The sequence below is a fragment of the Marmota flaviventris genome, chromosome 2, assembly GCF_047511675.1.
Source record: "Marmota flaviventris isolate mMarFla1 chromosome 2, mMarFla1.hap1, whole genome shotgun sequence".
Lineage (NCBI taxonomy): Eukaryota > Metazoa > Chordata > Mammalia > Rodentia > Sciuridae > Marmota > Marmota flaviventris.
Window position 1 is genome coordinate 1,750,784 of NC_092499.1, and position 6,000 is coordinate 1,756,783.

A 6,000-nucleotide genomic window follows, 5' to 3' on the forward strand; every position below is an offset into this window, starting at 1 on the left:
TGTGCCCAGGAAAACTACTGAGATCTGGTTGGTTTTTGGTTTTTAATTTTGAAACAATCAGGAAGTTACAAAAGGAGTGCAGGGGCTTGTCTGGCCACCGTGCTGCCCTAAAGAGGCGGTCACCACACTCCAGGCCATGCAGACTGAGCAGCTCTCGTTGCCCTTGTTTTCTGGGGTGTGTCGTGCACGATTCTATGGCTTAACACACACACACACACACACACACATATATTTCTAGTTGTCGATGGGCCTTCATTTTACTTATTTACATGTGGTGCTGAGAATCAAACCCAGGGCCTTGCACATAATAGGTGAGCACTCTACCGCTGAGCCCAGCCCCAGCCCCAATTCTATAGCTTTTAACACACATGCAGAGCTGTAAACCACCCTATGGCCAAGACTGATGTACAGATGGGCAGGATGCCCCCGGGGGACATGACTCTACAGTCTTGTCATTTCAGCAACCTGCTGAGATGGCTGTCTTCCCAGGCCCCTGGCCCTCCAGGTGACTGTGAGCACACAGTTCACCCTCTCATTTCCGAGCCACAGTCCGTGGTGTACATCTACCAGAGTTTGTTTAGCCACTCCCCCTGCAAAAGACACGGGTTGGTTCTAGTTTGGGGTCACTGTGGATAAAGCCACCATGGGGCTGGTGTGGCTCAGGGCAGAGCACTTGCCTTGCACACGCAAAGCCCAGGCTCTGTTCCCGGCACCACAGAGCAGAATCAAAACTGTCAACAAATAAAGCTGCTCCCACGGCGGGCGGCGTATGGGTGCTCGTGTGAATGTGCGTTTTCACCTCTGTGGAGCAAAGGCCCGGCACGCAGTGCTGGGCTGTGGGGAGTGTGTGTTCGTCTTAATAAGTGAAATTGACTTTCAGAGTGGTTTCGGTTCACAGTGAATTTGAACTTTAAGATTAGAACTTCGTAGGCCCCAGTCCCAGCCCCACTCAGCCTCCTGCTCTCCTGCCAGGGTAGTCCCTTCATGACGGCTTGTGATGGCCAACTTGGGAAGGCACATCACCACCCAGAGCCACCCTCCTCTCACACCCCCTATGCATTTGGGCAGATGCAGAGTGGCTTGTGTCCAGGCTGACTGCCTGAGGTGTTTCTGTGCCCCGCCTGGACATCCTCCTGCCTCTGGCCCCTGTGCCCCGCCTGGATGTCCTCCTGGCCGTCCTCCTGCCTCTGGCTCAGAGCCATCCTCTTCTCCTGTCCTGCCTTTTCCAGAGGCTGTGGGTGGGCGCGGTCAGGAGCAGCCCTTCCATGTCACCTGTGTCTCCAGCATCTGCACAACACAGTCTGCACGCACCACAGTGTCGGGGGGTGGGGGGGCGGCTGGCCTGCATCCTGGTGGGAACTGTCAACAAAGTCCTGTGAACATCGGTGTGCAGGCTTTTGTGGGCACGGGTGCAGTTTGGGTAAATACTGTCAGAAATACCTGGTGCAGCAAGGAATCAAGCCCATGCTGGGAAGTGGCCCAGCAAGGCAAACCTTTCCCAGCCTGGCTCACGAGCACACCTGGGCGGAGTGCGCCCGCTCTGTCCCCAGAACGCTCTGCCCCTTGCTCTGATCGGGGAGCTGGGGTTACACCTACACAACTGGCTAGTTCTAATTGGGGCGGGAAAGGGAGGGGCTGTAGTTAAAATGACGGATGTGACATCACAGTCAAGGCTGGACGCTGTATTCCGAAAAGGGACCACTGGACTTCCTAGTTCTCACAACCCCCCTTTACACCTTTGGGACTCACTTTCGCTTTATTCTTGTGCCCTTTGGTCCTGCCCTGCATCCCAGACATACTAGCTTGTTGAGGTGGCAATTGCCCATAATAATGAGTCCTCCCCGTTTAGCAATTCAGATAGCGTCTGGTGACGAGGAGCACTTTCCAGATCAACTGAAGCTTGTCTTGTTTCCGGTCTGGATTGAGACAAGTCACCAGGCTGGCGTGATGAAGTACCAACTCCAGGAGGGGAGTCTGAGCAGCAGCTCATGACAATCATACCAGCCAAAAAGGGCACAGATCTGTCTCAAATTGACTCAGAACAAACTTGTGACCTGACAGAGCCTTTTGTGATATTGATCAGGACTTCGGGTATGAAGACCCTTCCTTTATCACCTCCCAGTTTTACTTGCTTTTGGGAGGGCTGACAGAAATGTCCATCTCTGTTACATTAAAAGAACTGCTGTCTTTTCTTCTAAATGCCCAGGTATGGCTGTGCTTGGGTTAGACTCTCTTGCCAGGTGCTCAAGACCAAGGTGGTCAAGTTGGCCTTGTTCCTATCTACTCTTAGGGTCACTGGAGATTCCTCAGAGTTCACTCTTGGGGACCTCTGAGAAGCCTTCTGGCTCCTTCAGTTTTCCTCTACCAGCTGTGCCATCTGCCAGGATGGGTCAGGGTTTTGCTGACCCATCAGGGCACTTCCCTCTCCAATGACCCTCCTCTTGGCAGAATGTGCACTGGGCGGCTTCCTGTTCTCTGGGGTCCTTATGATCCCCCTGATCAGGAGGTTGGGTGACTCTCCTGAGTTGCAGGACCCTTAGAAGGGGTCCCATCATTCCCTGGGTCTTTGCTGACCTTAGCAGGCAAGGGCCAAAATATTGGCTGCCTTTTTCTTCCTTGACTTTGGTCTCCAAGTTTTGGGATTCAACATCCAGCAGGTCAGTTTCACCAGCCTTAAAGTAGGAGTACTGGGTTTTAATTTCAATGTCTGTAATTAATTGGGGTTAACATTAGTACTGGAAGTCAGCATTATACCGTGTTCTGTAGGTGATGGCTTATTGTCTCAAATTAACTCAGGTCATTCTATTTGATGCAATGCCTCTTCAAAACACTAACTGGCAACATTTATAAAGTTTTACAAGGAAAATACAAAATTAAATTAACTAGAACAAAAATATTCAGGTTTTTTTAAAAAAAAATTTGGTTGTAGATGGACACAACTGCTTTATTTATTTATTTTTATGTTGGTACTGAGGATCGAACTCAGTGCCTCACACATGAGAGGCAAGCGCTCTACCACAGAGCAGCAGCCCCAGCCCAATATTCAGGTTTCATAATAGGTATGCACCAAGAAACATAATTTTTATGATCCTAAACCATTACCTAGTTATGTATCATATCCACTCTTCATTTTGAGATCACAGTAATCTTTACAACAGCAAAAAAAAAAAAAATCCTGTCTTTGAACATAACTTTAAATGCGCCTAATTCCAGCCTACTGCAGAGCCATCCTCCCTGAGTAGGAGAGGCAGAGCCAGGAGAGACAGGGCTCTTGACCACCTCAGGTAAAGTGCTTTACGTCTGAAGCTGGTCACTGGAGAGGGAAGTGTCCCTCAGGGGTCAGCAAGACCTCGACGCATCCCGGCAGATGGCTCGGCTGGTGGAGGAAAACTGAAGGAGCCAGTTAAATATCACTTTACAAAGTCCCCACATCCTATTTTCTGAATCTTTCCGAATATCAGTAAACATAATACAACAAAAGTACACCTGAAGCATAAATCAAACAGAAAAGCTAAGGGAGTTCCTTATTACCTTCCAAAAATATATTTAAATTCCCATCCTAGTGTCAAGAGTTGCTAACAGTTTGCTTTATCCAGTTACAAAACATTAAGTGACATCAATACCAACTAAATCATTGCAATTCATTTGTCTATAAATCTGAAAGAGACATTGTGACAGACATTTTAGTTTGGCAACACCAATGTGGTAAAACGCTCTCCTAAGCTTTGCATTTTAAAAGGCTTGCATACGTAACACTTCTAACACACGGAGAAGCCAGTAATGATTAGGGTCACAGATGTCCTCATTAACTAAGTATAACTTTTACATTAAAACTTAGAAGAGGCTCAAACAGTTCTCAGATGTATACATAACAGTTGCTTATTTAACAGTTGTGAAGTAAGCACTTAACAGACTTTAAACCCATCTGAACCCTGATCCCTTTAAGACATGTTTTCCCTAAGTAATAAAACCTAACAGATGCAAGAAAATATCTTGGTAGATAAGAGCAGATCAACGTTTTAAGGAGCCGTTGGTTTTTCTAAACATGAAGAATTTGCATATATAAGGCTAACCTTAGGAAAAACCCTTGGATAACTCACTGGCCACACCTTGACGTGACCTGGGGTGGGGGGTGGCAGGTGGCAGTTCCCCGAGGACGAGGACGTGGTAAGGAGCAGCTCTCCGTGTGCTCTCTTGCCGTCTGCACATCAGTGAGCCGTCTGTCGGGTCTGTCCCTCCGGCTGCAACCCGGATGGTTAAGCCGTCAGGGTCTTCGTGTATTGGGGACAGTCCCTGTCGAACGTGTCTTCTTCAGGCACGTCCCCTGGCCTGTGGCTCGCCTCCTCGTTCCTTGGCAGGGTCTTTTCACAGAGCAGGAGTTTCCACCTTCCATGAAGCTCTGCCCTTTGCTGGAGCTTCCTGGGTCTGGTCTGGTGTCCAGCGCTGGCCGGGGACTCTGTTCCTGCTTCCAGTGGTTTGTGGGCCCTTTCTGTCCTCCTCCGCCCCACCCTGTTCCTGGGTGCCCTGTCCCAGGTCCTTTCTCTTGACTTCTGAGCCTGCTGTCAGACCCTCAAGCAGAGACCCTCCCCCAGCCGTCCAGCCGCCAGCCGCAGGCCTTCTGCCTTCCAACATGGTGGTGCGTGGGGTGCTGTCTTGGAGGGTCCCCTCTGCCCTCCGGGTGCCCTGTTCCCATAGGCTGCCTGCCTTGCCCACCAAGACCGCAGCTTCCCCCTCCCAGGTATGGACGTCCCTGGACTGAGGGCTGTGGTGCTCTCCATGGCCACTCTGTCCCTCTGGGCTGTGCTTTGCTGTCACTGTGTGTCATTCTGCATTCAAAGCTGGGCCCCGGCAGGTGAGAGAGTCTTCACCCTGGGTGGTCCGTGCAGAGGCGTGGAGCAGGGCAGCGTCCCCCTGCGGAGCCTGTGCCTGGCTTCTCACCAGTGCCCCTGGGTGGGCGGGGGCTGGGCCTGCCCCTTTCCCAGGTCGGGTGGGCTCTAGGACAGCTGCAGGTCAGATCTGAGGGTGCCTCCTGCTGGAAGCTCCAGGGTAACCCCAGTGTTCACAGGGAGGACCTGGCCCAGCTCCTGCAGGGGGCTGCACTCGGTCACAGGGTGCGGCCAGCCCTCTGTGACCGGCCCCCGAGTGTGCCGTGAGCCTCTAGCAGGCTGTCCGTGGCCAAGGGCTTTCCTTCCCACCCAGCGCCCCGGAGCTCTGGCTGCGTCCTGACTCTGCCTGACGGTGCCCACTCCAGCTCTGGGGACAGCAGCATGCCCGGCTGCATGTGACTTCAGCATCTCACCTGCTGTTGGGACGGAGGACGTTCTGAGCTCCTTGCAAGCTGGACCAGGATTGAATCCAGGGGCGTTTTACCCCGAGCCATATCCCCCACACTTTTTATTTTGAGACAGAATCTTGTTAAGTTGCTTGGACTGGCCTCCAACTTGGGATCCTCCTGCCTCAGCCTCCCAGGACTTCAGGAGTGTGCCACTGCCCCTGGCTAACAGTTTCCTCTTTCAGTGCTGGGACTCAGACCCGGGGCCTGTGCCTGTCCGGTGAGCCCTCTGCCACTGTGCTTTGGTCTAAGATTAATTGCTTTTTTCCAGTTGTGAAGTAGGACTTGTTCATCGGGGAGCGTTTTGAAAGACAGAGGGACAGGGAGGCGGGGGCGGGGGTGCCATCTTGCCACTGGAGCCTCCAGGTCGGCCGTGGGGTCTGGAGCCTACTTTCTGCTCTCTTGTTCCTGCGCATCCTCACAAGGTCAGAGGGCGGCACTCACAGTGCCCTCTCACCAGGTCCCAGCAGGGTCTGTGTTTGGTGACTCTGCTCGCAGGCTGGCCTGTCCTTTGTCAGGTCTACCTTGAGTACTTCTGGCTTCCTGATGCTTTTGTGAGTGTCTTTCCAACTTTAGTTCCCCGTGGTTTCCCCGTGCTCTCCTGCAGTGAATCCTGGAGTGCATTGTCTCTGCTGACCACAGCCTCCCCAGGTCCCAGGGTCTGTCTC